This window comes from Gastrolobium bilobum, unplaced genomic scaffold, assembly GCF_033153095.1.
Source record: "Gastrolobium bilobum isolate Gb01-03AN ecotype WA unplaced genomic scaffold, APGP_CSIRO_Gbil_v1 utg12810, whole genome shotgun sequence".
Classification (NCBI taxonomy): domain Eukaryota; kingdom Viridiplantae; phylum Streptophyta; class Magnoliopsida; order Fabales; family Fabaceae; genus Gastrolobium; species Gastrolobium bilobum.
In genome coordinates, this window is record NW_026897312.1 from 138,440 (window position 1) to 157,548 (window position 19,109).

Below are 19,109 nucleotides of genomic sequence, written 5' to 3' on the forward strand. Positions count from 1 at the left end.
TTTTCAATACTCTCTAAGATGGTGTTTTGTTTTTTTGTGGTATCTTATTATAATACACCAAAGACCCTTTATGGTTACGCGAACATATAGGAGCTTGGTGACATACATGGCCTATTTGCATGCAAGACACGTTCAAAGCCATTTGAGGCTAGTGTATTCATTCCTATGCTACCTCTTTAACACGTTTCCTACTTTCTTTCTCTCTCTTTTTTCTCTTCATTCATGCTCATTTTATAGTTGTTTTGTCATTTTTTATTTTTAATAAATTATCCGGTATCCGACCGTGAACAAATGCGGATTACTTTGGATTCGAGTCAAGTAGGGTCACAAATGGTTGAGTTGGAATAACTCCCGCCAGTAGGCTGTGCATGGGTCAGGTCGGGTCAGGTTTTTGTCCGACTCGACCTAACTTGGTTTTTATGGGTCAGGTATTTTGATCCGACTCGCTTTAATTTGATCCAAGTCAGGTCTGACTTGGATTGGATTTTGTTGAACTAGTTCAGAACCAGTTTGGATCTGACCTGACTTGGTTTCTGAAAGGAGTCTGACTTGGTTTCTGAACTGGGTCAAATCTGACCTGACCCGTTTTTGACTTGGTTTTCTCACAAAATTTTGTCAAAATTTTTACATTGCAAAAGACGAAAATTTCGTCACAAAATTAATTTTTCGACAAAATTTTTATAAAAAAAAAAATCTATTGAACTTTAGTTTCCGTCAACAGTTTTGACGAAAATAATTTCTTCCATCAAATGTTTTAAACGAAAGAAGAATTTTGAGAAAAAATTTGACGGAATATTTTTCGTTCAAAATTTCAATGGGAATGTGTTCTGACGAAAATTTTGACGGAAATTATTTCGAGGGAAATGTTTCATTTGAAACTTTCGACGAAATTTAGATTCTCTAAAGAATTTTGACAGAATATTTTTTTCGTCAAAATGTTTTTGTCAAAAAAATTTACGAAATTTTTTTATAGAAATGTGTTTCGTTGAAAATTTTGATGGAAAATTTTTATCAAAAAACTTGACGAAAATATTTAGTTGAAAATTTTCAATGGAAATGTGTTTCACTAAAAATTTCGACGAAAATTTTTTTTTGTCAAAAAATTTAACAAAAATTTTTTCGTTGAAAACTTTCGCCGAAATTTGAAATCTGTAAAGAATTTTGATAAATTTTTTTGCCGTCAAAATTTGTTGATGTCGAAAATGTTTCCGTCGAAAACTTTCGTCAAAATTTGAAATTTGTAAAGAATTTTGATGAAATTTTTTGCCGTCAAAATTTTTTGATGACGAAAATATTTTTGTCGAAAACTTTCGCCAAAATTTGAAATCTGTAAAGAATTTTGATGAAATTTTTTGTCGTCGATATTTTCTGCCGTCAAAATTTTTTGATGACGAAAATGTTTCCGTCGAAAACTTTCGCCAAAATTTGAAATCTGTAAAGAATTTTGATGAAATTTTTTGCCGTCAAAATTTTTTGATGACGAAAATATTTTCGCCGAAAACTTTCGCCGAAATTTGAAATTTGTAAAGAATTTTAATGAAATTTTTTGCCGTCGAGATTTTTTGATGGAAATGTGTTTCGTCGAAATTTTCAATGGAATTGTTTTGAGGAAAATGTTTCATTTGAAACTTTCGACGAAATTTAGACAAAATATTTTTTCTGTCAAAATTTCTTATCGCAATATTTTTGTCAAAAAAATTTACGAATTTTTTTTACAGAAATGTGTTCCGTTGAAAATTTTGATGGATATATTCTTTATCAAAAAACTTGACGAAAGTATTTAGTCAAAAAATTTTGATAGAATTGTGTTTCGCTAAAAATTTCGACGAAATTTTTTTTTGTCAAAAAGTTTAACGAAAATGTTTCTTTCGAAAACTTTCGCCGAAATTTGAAATCTGTAAAGAATTTTGATGAAAATTTTTTCCGTCAAAGAATTCCGATGAAAATGTGTTTCGTCGAAAGTTTTTATGAATATATTTTTTTGTGAAATATTTTGACGAAATTTAGATTCCGTAAAAAAATTTGACAAAAAAAATATTCCGTCAAATTTTTTTACCGATATGTTTTTAGTTACAAATTTTGATGAAAATATTTTTCGTAAAAAAATTTTGCGAAAATTTTTATGAAAATATTTTCCATAAAAATTTTTGACGTAATTGTTTTACGTTAAACCTTTTCTTTTAATGTAATTGTGATTTTTTTTCACATAATGGGTATGGGTCAAGTTTTGGGTTAGTGGGTCAATATTAAAACGAGTAAGGTCTAAAACTGACCCAAATAAAAGTGGGTCAGTATTTAAACCAGTTCAAAAAATATGAGTATTTATGGGTCGGGTCAAGGTCGGATCAAGGGCAGGGCAAGTGAACCAGTTTTTTTGCACACCTCTACCCACCAGTTCATCCAAGTGCAACCATGATTATTTAAAGAAAATGCACTTTTAAAATAAAATAAAAAATAATTAAAGTGTGGAAGTGAGGATACATGTAACATCCCCGTCTCGAGCCGGTTTAATTAACATACATATGATAAAACAGAAAACAGCGGAAGACTTAACTTACGAAGATACGAGTTAACTTTTTCTTTTTCTACTTTAATTCTTACTTGGGGTAAACGAAAATCGGGCAGAGTTTCCTCTATAAATCGGACAACCGGGGATTTTCCAATCCCTCTCAGAAGCATTTCCTGATAAACAGTTTATAGAGCATAGTAATCCAGAAGTACCAGTCATGCAGATACAATCAGATACCCATCCATGGGCGCATGCAAAATATGGCTCCGTGCCCCTATCCTAATCAACATGCAATCCAATACGAAATCATAAACTGAATAATACATCATCATATGACGTGCCTGAATACCCAAATGTACATGCATCCAAGTGACAGACATGTACAAAACATATACAGGCCATATACAAAATAAAGGATCAATATCGTGATCCATCAAATGCGGAAATACTAAAAGACATCAAACACTCCAAAAGGTAGTAGCCTACAGCCACTCAAAATCCGATCTGTCAACTGCCTCAGCCACGTGTCGTGTCCCTGCCTAGTGAGGACTCACCGGGAATCTGGGCACCTGAAAATATGTCCCCAAAGAGGGGTGAGATTATAAATCTCAATAAGCTCCAGGTTTATAGAGAATTCTCCATACCCCTGGCTCACTCCTGCATGAAAGTCAGATACGGAGTATACAAATACAACATATAACAGATATCATAACAGAACAGAGCATATATCCATATCATATCAGAGATGTGCGCCGTCATTCCCAAGGGAGGACCCCAAGCGGAAATCAACGCACGTGTTCCCGAGGGAGGACCCCAAAGCGGAACCAGACATATCAGAGGCGTACACCATCAGTCCCGAGGGAGGACCCCAAAGCGGACGTCCGGGTACTGTACAATCAATGGCCAGAGATTGTTACAGAAATCATATTACAGAAGTCATATCAGAGCAAAACATATCATGTTATCAAATAACTCTATATGAATGCATCTATACAAAGCATCTAAATCACAGTCATACAGTCCAACCATGTTCACTAACCATGGTGGAGCACTCAAGCAGGAAAAGACTCCTTAAACATAGAGCTTACCTCTTGAAGCTTTACCAATACGCTTACTTGTGGAACAAGTTACTTTTATCGCTTCAAGAGATTTTCGATCCTTCTCAATCTCTAGGCACACCTAGAGAATAATTTACAATGCATCAATAAAATGATGCAATACCATGATTATTTCATAAGTATACATTTTATCGCTTATTTTCCTTTCTTTATATTTTTGCCAATTCTATGCCAATACACAAGTCTAGACCTCTATACACCCGTTGGCGTTCTTTAATTTAACCAAGCATTTACTTAAGAATTTTTCACATAAATCATGCTATTTTTCTTTAAAAGTCGCGGGCATACCCTTAGGGACTCAAGGTATTTTTCAACCATTTGTCAAAGCATTTCACTTCTTAGCTCATCCATTGGTATATTAAAATGCAACACATTTTATTAGAATAAAATGTAACCAATATATATATATATACCCCTAAACATCCTATAGTTCGAAACATAGAGCAAGTATTTGTAGGATTTTTTTCTAACTTTGGCATTTCCACCAATTCATCCATTTACACTACATTCCAACATATTTTACCTTTTCAAACATACAATAAAAATTTGCATAATGAACCCTATATAACCCATGAAGGCCGAAACCTAGGGGGAAAATACAATAGGGCTTTTCAATTATTTTATCACATGTGGATACTTACTCAACACTATAACTTCCTAAATAACAATAATCCATCATAATTTTCACATTCTATACTACTTTATTTCCTACCCAACCATGCTCATGACTTTCAAAACATTATTCACACTAATAAAGCCATAAGGTTAGAGTTTTGTTACCTCCAATGAACTACCCAAAGCCTAGAAGGCCTTCACCAAGCAAAGCTCCACCAAAAATGTCATTTCTCCTCCTTGATGAATAGTAGCTCGAAAATGGGGGAAGGAAAAACTCCTCACACACTCAACTATAGCTCAAATTGATTGGTGGAATGGATTCATTGAGTGGTTTCCAATCAATTTCATGTGGTGGGTCTTTGAATTTGGAGAATGGATGATTAAGAAATCAAAGAAAGGAAATTTGGAACCCTAGCCCCTTCTCCTCCAAGTGCAGCTCGGCCATGCATGAGAGAGAAGAAGAAAATCTGAAATGAATAGTGTTTCATTTAAGTGACAAGGCTATATAGGCACATGTGGCCCCTTTCATCGGATGTTTTTTCTATCGCGTATTTTAACTTAAATTGACCCGGAACTAACTTCAAGCTACAAACATATTTTTATTTTTCTAAAATCATTTACATAAATTTTTATCTGTTACAAAACAATATTCATAATTCACAGTATGGTTTCTGAACCGTTTTTGACGAAATGTGAATAACTAACTGTACTTTATTTACTTTTGAAACTTAACACTTATAAACTTATCATTTTCTTGGGCCTATATTGACTTGCTTGGCATATATTGGACTTTCTTATTCTTATTTCATCAATTATTTATTTCTGAACTCTACCGGTTGCTTAAATAGCAGTACAAAATACCCGGTAGAAACATTATTCACGAGATTTTCACGGAAAGTGCCAGACTATACAATTTTTCGTTCTGAACTCATATTTGTCGTCAGAATTATCAAATTATGTCTCTAAAATTATTTTGCTCTTTTTAAGCTCTACCGGTTAATTCACAAAACTGTAAATTCTCCGGCAGAACGCACTGTTCATAACATAGTCATGATTACAGTCAAAATACTCGGAATCACTCACTAAATCTAATTATGGCATTTAAATCCTTAAATTAAATCTCTAATTAAGATTTACCATTTAGTTTTGATATTGACTAGTTGATATATATCACTTAGCTAATATGTTAGAAGTTAATCTAGAAAATTATAATAGAAAATATATTACTGACGGGTGCATGGTGACTAACAAGAAAAAAAAAAAAAAAAAACACGAGAGAAAAATCTGGAGAAGCAAAGATTGAATTATCATGTTACTGTAACATCAAATAAGTCATGTAAAAATGAGAAATAAATGGTAGACATCACACTATAGTACAAGTGGAAAATCAAACAAAACCATCCATCACATTGGCAAACAGGATGATACTCTCCCAATATTAGCAACTTCTTTTCCATTCAAACACCAAACACGAAAGTACAAGTGTATCACATCTGCGCCAAGCTTACATGTATTCAGGCTAAATAGACTGACATGGCTGTAACTTGGAAATCACCCCAGTAGATGTTGGAGCTTGTGAAAGAGACAATCAATGTAAGTGGCTTCTCAACTTGGTATGATTTTCTCAGACCTTGCTATCAACTTCACTTTCATTGCCCATCACAGTCTACACAGCCTTGCAAACACTCTCTCTCGTGAACCAATCATCTTCTTTACCTTTCTTCCCTTCAACACCTGGTTCTACGAAACTGCTTATAATCCTTGCATTGATGATTTGATCAATTATATTGGGTAAAACAAGATTAAGCTTCTAAAGTGGAGGTGGATCACACTGATAATATAGGCCCTGTACGTAAAAAAAGGCATCCCATACAGGGTTTCAAGATAGTCAGCATAGTGTCCCTCAATATCTACAACCAGTTTTTAGGCCCATTACCCAATTTATTGTCAGTCTTTTCTCTAAGTTCTTTTTTATAAAACATTTTTAATTTTTTCATTGCCTAATTTTGCTTTGTTGTCCATTACTAGATAATGAGGATGTTTTCAAGTCCAAGTAAATGTTTTCACAACATAAGTCTTATCTCCATATAGTTGGAGACGAAAATCAATTTTGTAATTATTTGAGGCTGCTTAACAACTTTCTTTTGAAGAAGGCGAGGGTGCTAAACAGGGTACTATGGCTACTGAAAACATTGGCACACATTATTATATACATATAATTCTAGTAATCTGTAAGTTGTTTTTAATGATATAGATTGTCAAGGTATTTCATATGATATTTGAGATTATCATTATTTTTTAACTGAAGTACGTTATCCTTTCTTTCCAATGAAACAGTGAATAATTTACTTTCATAAACTGATAAAAGTAATTGGACTCCCCAAATCTTCTACTTTAAGACAGCTGTATCATTCATTACCTTTTAACTCCCTTGAAATTATGACATCCATGACAACCCATGACCCAATATGCTTATGATCACTTCAACAATGTTCTGAATTAATATTGACTCTAGCCTGGAAAGAGAATAGGAAAACAAAATCACCATCTTCAAGATACAAAAACAGAGTAGCTATGAGTGATTATAAATTTATAACAAATAATAATGCCTTGCCGTATAAAATATTAACTCAAATGGATTAGAATTTCTTTAATGGAGGTGTAGCCTAAATGGAATTGCTACTATCCATTGTTAAAAACTTGCACTTCCCAACTGATGAATTTCTGCCACGCATCATGCTTGTGTTTAATTGTTCCAGATCTTCCTCATATACCCAGCGATAACCACAATTTTTCACCTCCACGTGGAAACCTGGGGGCGGATGATGTGTGGTTGCCGCCAATTTGATACCATCAAGATCATGTGATCCTTGTGATAAATAATTTACATAGGAATCATTGAATGGTTCCCGAGTGAGATAGAGTAAAATCAAGTGATCAGATTCAACAGTGACCAGATCTTTCTCAAAATGTATCACAGTATAAAACCCAGTCTCTTTTATTATAAAACTGAACCCAAGATTATGACTATAATGAGGTCGTCTTCTATCACCCAAATAAGTCGGAGCATCATGTGCCACAAATGCTGCACAGAAAGCAACACCTATCCAATTTTTGTCATGCAGATTTGGAGATGGATCCATGCTTATTGAACTACCCACATTTTGATTGTTGAACCACTTTGGAATTCCACTTCCGCGAATAACAATGTGAATCTCACCGAAGGGAAAGGAGGATTGCATGTGCACCTTATACCACAAAAATGAGTCATGTATTAGTTCACACACACACTAAAAAAAGAGCAAAAGAGAGAGGGAAAGGAAAGATGGAGTCAGCACCTTAAGGACTTGTATCATCCAAGAGAAAGCCATGTTATAACAGTTTTCCATCTCTCTCAAATTGGGACAGTCGAATATATTTAATCTTGCATCATATCCATGAAAACGTGTTTCTCCATAAATTGGGACAGTACTTGGGAGCTCAGGCAAATATTTAAGCTGCTTACAGTGCTCCAAGTTCAAAACTAAAAGTTTGGAAAGTTCCTTGATGGTAGATGGTAGTGTAACAAAATTGTTTCCCCCTAACTCTAAGCTTTCTAAACAATGTAAACCCCCAATAGCATCAGGAATTTGAAGTAGATTGCAGAAACTTAGGTCAAGATGTTGCAAACACGGGAAACGAGGCAAAGAAGGCAACAATAAACCAACTGAATCCTCATGTCTTCGAGAGCAAAAAACACGGAGAGGCAACATTAGAATTTTAGAGATGGAGAACGTTGACTGGCATTTGCCAGGACTTCTTCCATTTATATCAAACTTCTCTAAATGTTCTGCATGCCTTGGTTTCTCTAACAGCTGATTATTAAATAATTTTGAACAGCCATAGAGACTTAGATATTCTAGAGATCTAAGATGAAAAATGTTGTTGGGAATACTCACTAGATTTTTACAATTTTTCAAATTCAAATGAGCAAGCTTTCTTAGAATACCAATGGATGGATTGATCTGCACAAGTTTTATACATCCTTCAAGTTTCAGCCTCTCAAGATTTGGGAACTGTCCAAAATCAGGCATCTTGATAAGATTTCTGGAGTGAGAGAGGTTCATCCCTCTCAAATTGTGTAGAGACTGCAATGAAGGGCCAATTGTAGGAGACAAAATTAATAACGATGTTTAATCTTTCTTTACGTTACTTTAATCAACTAAGAGAAAGGGGAAAGAACATGAGATAATTATTTGTTCATTTAAAAACAAAAACTAAATAGAAAACAACCAATAATTTACAGTACCTTTATGCCTTCCCATAGTTGTTTGATGCTACTGTTTCTCAGTTTCAATTCAACAAGTTTATCTGGCTGAAAACTTGATGGCAAACACGTGAAAGGATAATTATCCCAACAAAGATATCCTAATTCATTGGAAAGATAATTTAGGCTTCCTGAAAAATTCACATCCCGAAGTATGAGCAACTTAAGGTGACTCATTTTTGATAGAGCATCCGCCCTCATTGTTGTTTCTTTAATCTCATCGATATTGACTTCATATGATGTAGCCTAGTAAATATAGTTAGGATACTTTTGCATGACTATAGCTTCAAGATTTTCTGCTGCCTAAAGCATTGCAAAGAAGAAAGAAAATGTTAAAATTTTTAAATTATTTATAGATTCTAGAAAAATGGTAACCTAGGATTTTAGATTCAAAAATTATCTTACCATATCTTTTAACGTAACATTTTGAAGATCCCCGTAGTCCCACAACCTACTCCACTTTCTTCGCTCTTTAGGTGATTTTTCTCGAACAATACTCCTGCCCAGTTCTTTCAACAGGTCATGCATTTGAATACTCCCTCGCTCAATGGTAACGAGTGATTTATCAATGAGAACTCTTATGCCAATTTTAGAATAAAATCCACGCATATCTAGAATTTCCTGCACATATCTCTCCTCCTGACTATAAAAGAAACAAGCAATATCTAAAAATATTTCCTTTTCTATATCATCCAGTCCATCAAAACTTACTCGAAGCACATCCATGACATCTTTGATTGGATTTTCTCTAAGTCTAGCCAATGCACTTCTCCACTCACAGACATCTCGACCAAACAAAAATGAGCCCAATACTTTAATTGCTAGCGGTAGCTTGTTACAATATCCAATTGCGTCATATATCAAACTTTCATAATCTCTCCTGATATCATCACATTTGAAAGCTCTTGTACAAAACAATTTTCGTGCATTATAATCATTCAAGAGTTGGACATTATAAACCGCATCCACTCTGTACTCTTTTAAGACATGCTCATCTCTAGAAATTATGATGACTCTACTCCCAGCACCTAACCATTCACGATCGACAGCTAATTTCTTCAATTCCTCAATTTGACCAACATTGTCAAGAACTGTAAAGGCCTTTACATTTCGTAGCCTATGTCGTATCAAATTAGCCGCACCATAAAGATTAGATATATGATGGTGGTCTTCATTTAGAGTCTGTCCTAAAAGTTGCCTTGCTGCACCAATTGGACCATAATCTCTATAAATTTTACTTACATCATCAATATAACAGCACGCATCATATTGATGAGAGATTCTTTCATACAAAACAGTAGCAAGAGTTGTCTTTCCTATGCCACCCATTCCAGAAATTCCTATAACTCGAACATCATCAACCGAGCTCAAGTGCAAAAGCTTTTCCAATTCCTCTACAGGAGATTCCATCCCAACTAGATCATTTGGAAAACTTGAAATTTTCGGATCCAATATACTTATTAACTCTTTAACAGTTTTTTCAATCTCAGCATTTTGTGGCCTGAAAGTTTAAAGAAAATCAATGACGCCATATCAAACACCAAACAAAACCAAAACAAAAAATACATATACAAGACACGAGAACAGACTTTTTTATTTTTTTTTCTTTCATAAAGCATGTAAATTTGGACACAATCTATAAGAAACTATCAATATCGGAGCAACATAAATTATGGTCTTTGATGAAAACCTTAAATTTGCTTAATCAAGTTGTTGCAAATGCATAAACCATGAATATTGGAGAAGATGACTTACTTATCACGCACATCCCAACCAGAGAGATTGGCCACTTGTGTCAGAGCTGCTCTCCATCTCTGCACTTCCACCATCTTCTCTGAATCTTCTTTGAATTTTTCTTCATGTGCCGCAAAGGCTTTGTCATAATCCCCACCTTGTTTACGCACCTCAGATGGATCAACATCATAGAAAATAGGCAGAACACGCTTTCCTGATGCTTGGACACAATCGAGGATCTTAGCGAGTTCTCTCAAGCACCATGTTGAGGAAGCATAGTTCTTTGAAAATATGACAATAAAAACTTGAGACCCTTCAATTGCTTGTAGGAGCTCAGGTGCTATGAATTCGCCTTTCCTGAGATTTGTATCATCCCTGAAAGTAAGAATCCCTTTTCTAGAGAGAGCAGCAAAAAGATGATCGGTGAAATTGTAACGGGTGTCCTTTCCTCTAAAGCTGACAAACACATCATAATTTCTTATCATCCCATTTGAAGAACTGCATAATTGGATGCTTTTGGAAGCCATTGCAATATCAAATGCCGAAGCTAACTTGATGTATAATGTGTATTCTATTTCTATTTCTACCAGTATTACGTACTGTGAAGTCAGCTGCAACGGGAATACAAGTGTTTACCGAAATAAAGAAACGGTGGATAGTGAACGAATATAAGAAAAAACCTTAGACTTCAGTGTCCTGTGGTTTGGGTCTTTCGGAGTTGAAGACATATTCCCATGACTTTATAAAGACATAATCCTCTTGCAAGCCATTTTGCTGTTTCGGCGTTGATTCTTGGCACCTTCTCCCAATTTTGTGAGATTCCAAGGGAAGTGACATTGCTAATCCCATTTATTTATGTTGGTATAAGTTTACGAATTTTTTTTCAAAAATCTGATTGTTCTTAGATTTTATTTTGTGTATAATTTTTTTCTCCAAAATATCATCCAAAAATATCACCCATTTGTTGTTTTTGGAATGGAATCTCAAATGTTAAAAAAAAGTTAAAATTTTTTAGATTAAATTCAGGTAATAATTTAGTTTATTAAATAATTTTTAAAAAATGACTTTGTGGTCGTTATATTCTTAAAAATCATGATTTTCTGAAGAAAAGTAATAATAATTATCAACCGTTTCAATCTAGCTTCGTGGGAAAGTTCCGAAAGTTTTAACTTTTCCAATACGTCCATATTACTTTCCAATAATTAAGACTTTACAATCCCACCAATTTTTAGGTGGTCTCGTACAAATGAATGAGAGCGTAAAATTGAAAAAGAAAAAAATAACAGAGATAAAAGAGAAAGAAAAAATCAGTGTTATAAGAGGAAGCACTAAATTATTGGGTGGTCTGGAAAATAATAAATATTTCCCTTGTGCGGTGAAGTTGGGTAGATAAATTCAACATCTATTACGCCGAAAAGGAAAGCCTCCGCTCCTTTACAATAAATTAATGATAGGGAAAAGTGTCTATCATTTAAAATTACATAATTTACATTCTTTTTACTCTCACAAAGAGGTGAGACTTATACTTTTTTTTTTGTCAACTCTCTCTCCTCCTTTATCTATCTATTTCTCTCTCTTAAAATGACATAACTTTACATCCTTTAAAATTATACACACTTCTCCCTTAACGATAATATGAAGTATGAACACTCTTTTATTTTCCATTGCCTATTTTTTCTATCAAGAGAAAATATATGATTGGTTGGATGCTGTCACGCTGAGGACAGCGTTATTATTATTATGGCTTATAACTTTTACGGTATCAAGCAGTGACGGATCGGAAAATTATATAACCGGACGAAAATTTATATTAATAATGTCAGTTTTGGTTGGTTAATCTCAATAAGAAAACAAAAATAGCTGTTAAGAAGAACATAATAAAATTATATAATTTTTTGCCAATTTTTTAGTTGAAATGTCAATTTTTTGTTTCCAATGATAGTGATTCAATACATCCTCTATTTTAATAAGGAACTAGCCTTAAGACCCTATATTTTATTTGTAAAATCAATTTTTATTGTTTACCTTCATGACTTCTGGTGTTATAATTGCACTTTCTTTGATTTTTTCATAATCTTATTTTTTTACTTAGCTGTTATTTAACAGAAGACGCAGTAAATTAATTAATGTGTTATTTATTTATTTTTATTTTTTTTGATAACATATGTGTTATTTATTTTTAGCATTTGGTCCCAACTAATAATTGATAATTATTACTGACCTTTTTTCTTTGCCAACAAAATCAAAACTTAAATACTCTTCTCCTGAGTTCTGACATGACAATGTGTATAAATTTTTAATAATTATAAAAAGAAAATTAGATAATCAATCAATATAAAATTAAATTCTAGACAAATTTGGAAGGTAGAATAATTATGCATTACAAACTAAACTCTTCTTTGTATACAATGGAAAAGTCAGCTTTCCACATTGATTGGAAAGGGTAGAAGACCAAGAACAAAACCTGCCATATATGTTGACAAATTGAATATGGTAAATAATAGTTATCTCTAATTGGGTGCAATAAATGAATAAAATATTTTTCTTATGAATAGCATCACTTGTCTTTTCAAAAACTTATTTTTATGGACCATTTTACATATTATATAGTATAACATATTTTTATATTTTAGAGGAGAATAGAGACTCACCTTAGTCCCATGTAGGTCCGCCAAGAGAAGTTCAAAGTTTACTACATAGAATAGTTTTTAGTAGGCCCGCTGGTTATACAAAAAAAAAGCTAAGACAAGTATTTTGAGCTGGCGCAGTGGGGAAGGAAATATTTCCCACAACAGGAAATGTTTATTTCCCTTATCATTATTATTAAAGGGATAGGTTATTCTACCTACTTCCTTCTTGCCTACCTTTTGCCTACCTCTTTCGTCACCGTTGGATTACAATATAATCCAACGGTCCATAATTGCGAAATAAAATAACCCTTTTTTTCCTTTCTCTCTCCTCACTTCTTTCCACACCCTTTCTCTCTCCTCCCATTTCTCTCTTCCTCTTGATCCAGACACACCCTTTTGATCTCTCGATAACTATTTTTTTTCCTTTATCTCTGATCTCTGCCGAGGTGAACACGCGCAGAAGCATTATGCGATTCATTGCATAACTTACTCAAAACTCAATTAATTCTTCTTTTTTGAATTTTGGATACCCCTCAATCAACGTGAGAAATTGGATTAGCCCAAACCAAACACACAAATTCTATATCAACCACAGATCGACTCTTTTTGGAGAAACATGAATAGATTACTTCAAGCATTTACATCATTCACAATGGAATAAGATCTCTTCGGACTTTTGTTATCTCCTTACATGGGACTTGTGTGAAAAGAACAAAAAGGCAAGAAATGACCCCATGCTCGAAACCAAAAGAATCTTATGCAACCCTAGTAGTCCATAGTCTCTGAATTCGATTTGTATAATAACAGGGTTTGGATGACAAACAATTATATTTACTTGTATTCACGCGGCCATAGAATCTCGTAAACCAAAATAAGTTATGTGCTTTGCAATTTGCAGAGAAAGGGTGTGGGAGAAAGTGAGGAGAGAGAAAGGAAAAAAAGGGTTATTTTATTTCGCAATTATGGACCGTTGAATTAGATTGTAATCCAACGGTGACGAAAGGGGTGGGCAAGAAGGGAGTAGGTAGAATAACCTATCCCATTATTAAAAGGGTTAATTGAAAAGTGTGTTCACCAAAAATAAAAAAAATTGAGAAGTGAAGGTCCATTGTTTTGGATATTTTTTTTCTAAAACACCCCTTTACATAATGAGGCAGTTATACTTATTATTATTTTAATTTTATTATTTTTACTATGTAATTAATTATTGTTGGATCAAATTAAAATTAACGGTTAAAAAATAAAAGGGTTATAATTGAAAAGTGTGTTCACCAAAAAAAATAAAAAATTTTGAGAAGTGAAGGTCCATGGTTTTTAATATTTTTTCTAAAACACCCCTTTACATAATGAGGCAGTTATACTTATTATTATTTTAATTTTACTATTTTTACTATGTAATTAATTATTGTTGGATTAAATTAAAATTAACGGTTAAAAAATAAAAAAAGTTAATTGTCGTTAATTTCAAATTAATCACGATAACTAATTACGCAGTAAAAGTAGTAAAGTTAAAATGGTAGTAAATATAATCTTCCCTTTATGCAACATCATTTTGAACCTGAACCGCGAGTATTTCAAGAATCCATTTTTTTAATTCTATCATGTACTTACTTAATTCCTCTAGAATGCCGGAGGCGTTAGGATTGAACTTGTGATCCCCTATTCACCTTGGCTCTGATATTATATAAAAAATTATTTCAACCCAAAAACTTAAATTAGTAAGTGAGGATAAAAGAACACTACTAAAAATGGTAGCCACCACCAATTTTAATTTAGGTTTGAGAAAATTGAAAAACCTTTTGTCTTTATGCACTGGTCTTAAAATTCAAAGAGATTTGAGACACCGTTGTGCGTGAAGAAAGATGGAGAATAAATCTCACAGCACCCCCAATTCACCTATCATAAAATGGTTACCTTGAATCGATTGCATGAAATTTTCTTTTACCCTTTAAATAATTAGTTATAAAAATTAACAAATAAAAATTAAATTCTAATATTTACTACAAAACTAAGGAATTAATTTAAATATTTACAACAATGAAATAATGATAATTATTAAAAAAAATTACAAGAAAGCTTGGCTTGACAGAGTAATCCCCTCTCCCCTAATGCAATGGGAAATTCAAACCAACATAGTTCTTAAGAAATAATTCTCTTCAAAAATAAAAAATAAAAAATAAGAAAAAGATTATTACCTTATTTTCTTCTACAATCTTTTTTCTTCTAATAATAATATTTAGAAAATGTTTATAGCACAGCTCCTTTTTTTTTTTACACTAGCACAACACTTTTTAACTAAGCAATAACAAAACTAAACTTTATATAATCCAAAGTAAAGAAAACTCGATTTTTTTAATAATATAGCCTAAAATGCAAATACCACACCGACTCATAATTACAGTAATCATTTTTTACTTATTATTACTTAATCTAATACATTCTCATGAATCTATATTTCTTTAAGGGGGTGTTTGTTATGTAGATTTTGTTTAGAATGATGGGGAAGTGGGGTGTGAAAAGTTTGTTGTCAGTGTTTGGTATAAGTTATTGTGATTTATTGCCTCCAAAGTTTTTTTCCCATTAATCCCCATTTGCACTAAGCAGTGGATAAAAATTATCTCCCTCAGCCTATGGTATTTATTTTTCTCCAATACTCAGATTCTGATTGTAATGAATTTAGACCATAATGCCCTCATGATATGTTGCATTCTGAATTTGTGGTGAGTTGAGAGTTGATAGTGTGATAGGCAAAGACGACATGCACAATTTCGAGAAGTGATTAAGACATTGTTAAGACATGGAAGGATTCAAAAGGACACAATACACAGTTCAAAATTCATGGGTAAATTATGTTAACTTTTCCTTCAACATTTTACAATTAACCAAACACATTATCAATAAAATTAAGCATATTTTTCAGGTAAAATTTTGACCTATCAAACAACTTTTTGTTATTTTTCAGGACTAAATTATTTCCCATCATATTATCAGAAATCTTTTTTTCCGGACAAAAAAATATCTCTCGTACCAAACACTCCCTAACTTCAGTCATTTTTTTTTTTTTTATTCTAATCCATGAAAATTTAAACAAACTTCCTAGAAATATATCTCCAAACGTTACATGCTAGTCAAAATTCAGAATTCAAAGCATTTGTCAACCAATAATCTTAGATGCATCCTGACATCCTGTCAACTTTCATCAAACATTGTTATTGAATATGAAATAAAATGTATTTAAAACAAACAAATGAGAAAAATTATTACCATTTGATCTTTGATTTTTTTTTTTAAAAAATAAATAAATAAAAGGTGCAGGGAGCTAAACATAAACATATAGACAAAGAAAATTTCCTAAAAATTTTTGTGGTTTATTGATTCCTTATTTTTCTAATTATATCATTCTTTTGCATAATAAAAATCAAGATAATATAAGAATGTTTGAAATTCCTTCTGTCTACATATTCTTTACTTGTACAGGAGCTATAAAATGCTCTAATTTTTACATTAAAATTTTATTATATAAAATAATCATAGATCAGAACTCTTATACATACAGAAACTCATTTCTTATACAAAAATATAACATATAAAAGATAATATAAATTATAATATTCTTGTCCCAAAGTCATTCACAAACAGTATCCAATCAGAACATGATGCAGTGGACTGGAGTATTGATTGGATTTTTCTTCTGGGCCTATTTTTATTAGGCTTTAGGTTTCCCTTAGAATTGTTTCATGTTTACATGATAGAACAATGTGTACTCAAATGCTGGCCCTCACATTACAAATCCAAATGAAGAAACTACCGTTACTCCTTTCTAATATAGAAGAACTATTCAGCTCAGTAACGTAATTCATTTCAGCTTGGGCATTATTTTGCACCATTTGCATTCAACATCATAACCCTTGAAAGACGGGGCTTTCTGCAGCAGCTCAGAGAAAAAAATCCCATGAACATTTAATTCTATTCAATGTTCTGCTGAATTTTCACTTGGTAAAATCGTACAGGACCATGACTCAACTCTTCTATCATTGACAAATATGACCATTGTTCAAAAGAGTTTATTGGAATTTATTTTTAAATCAAGTAGTTTCATAATTTTGTTACTTGAAAATGAAATTTATTTATTAAAGTTATTGGAATGAATATTGGAAGAAATATGAGTCCATAACAAATAATTTATTCCCTCACTAATGCCGAAAGCTAATGGATACTACAGTAGCAAAAACCGAGAAAAAAATTTTATCCAAGAAACTTTTTCCTTTTTTACTACCAAACGTGGCATTATAATTTTCCCTAACATATTTTTTTCCAGGAATTGAAATATAATCCTGGTTTCAAACGTCCTCGAAAGAAATTGTAGATTACCACATTTTCAGCAAAATGTGATCTGTTCTAAAAAAACTATTATTCTTGTTTCTTTCTTCCATTTTTCAATCTCCAGTGTCCTTTTGTCACTGCCATAAATGACAGTTTGAATTATGAGGTCACACCTTGTCCAAGTGTCCTTGCAAACTGCAATAAATGTTATCTACGATAGGAAGACAATTTCACAAAATGCACCCCTGCTTATGTAATATTGTTCACAATATCCCAATAAATGCGTTCGACAAAAACAAATACCTATTTAATTCATTTTTTATTTTTATTTTTAAATTAGGAAAACAAGTATTTAATGTTACTTTAGATAACTTTGTCTAATGTTCATTGAAACGACGTTGTTTTGAGATTAAAAAATAAAAAAATTAGAATAACAAAGACTATTATAACTTTGAAATAAATTAAAATTACAAAAACACCATAATTTTCGCCCAAAACAACGTGATTTTGATGAACATCAAATAAAATTATCTAAAGTAACTTTCGAAAAAACAAACCCTTCAAATTAATGTGGCAAGTTTATGCTAGACAAGTTTTGAACATGCGACACTTATTGTCAACATAAATGAAAGTTCTGCTAATTGACCATACTTACAGGACTTATTTGTCACTTGTGTAAGTCTCACATTTTTGTTGTTAAATTCTAAATGTTTGTCACGCAGAATTTTCAAATTAGCATTAAATTCCATATAATTAACATGCGGGACAAGTCCGGGGATTGGACTTACAATTAACATACGAAATTGATCATATTAATTTAAAAAATCATTTAAAAATAAATTAAATAAATATTTAAAAAAAATAATTGGTCAGAAAGCCAATTAATATAACCGTTGTTATATCTTCCAAGAACTAAATCAAGGGTAAATACTCATGATTTTGCCACCTATTGGTAACATATATACCATTTGTGACACAAAAAATATATCCTTTATTTTTTCAAATTTTTAATTTAACTGTTAAAGAAACAATAGGCATAAAATCACTGATAAACTGATTTTAAAAGATTAAGTGAAAGCATAAATGCATGATACAAGTCAAAGACTATAAGAATACAAAACTCATAATAAATTAATCATTGACAATATTAAACAATTAATCATTAAAAATTCTAAATTTAGCAGGATATACCGATTTGAGAAACAAAGGCCACTATTAGAATTATATAGGGATATTGTTGGTGTGAAGAGAGACAAATACCAAGTAAAGACATCATCACTATTATAAGAAAGAAAACCAATGTAAATATAAAAGGCTAAAGGGTATCAGAATTTCAAGAAATGGTAAACGATTCATTCACCAAACCAGAGCAGAGCACAATGCTGACAAACACCGTAACACATTAGGCAATGAAAAGAAGGCTCCACTATTCAACTTTAACCTCCCAAACACGTTACCACCCGTGAACTCTCTATTGAAACTATCATCACCGTTCATCTTCATGGACCATATATCACATCAAATCCATTGGCCAATATCTATCCCCCACTCACTTATGTTCTGTGAAAAAATCTCAAGTACTTTCATTTCATACACATGCTACTGCTAGCAAGTAGCAACAATCCCCACTGACAAAAAATCATCAATCACATGCAATGGGAAAATAGTTATATGGTATAAGCAAATCTAATTGTTTTTTTTATCTATACCAAGTGATCACATACTAATTTTTTTTTTCTTTTTTATTCTACATTATACTAATACATTACTACGTACCTCTAAGTAGGCATTAACAAGTTCAGAATGATAACAAAAAAAAAAAAAAAGGAGCAACACTAACAACATAAGCAAAACATCATATAGCTCCTACAAGG

The 19,109-nt window shown here is 32.3% G+C and overlaps 1 pseudogene; it reads right to left on the reverse strand.

The window, feature by feature from the left end:
• Window positions 1-6,672: 6,672 nt before the first annotated feature.
• On the reverse strand, window positions 6,673-10,977 carry LOC133305891 (disease resistance protein RUN1-like; annotated as a pseudogene).
• Window positions 10,978-19,109: the final 8,132 nt, after the last annotated feature.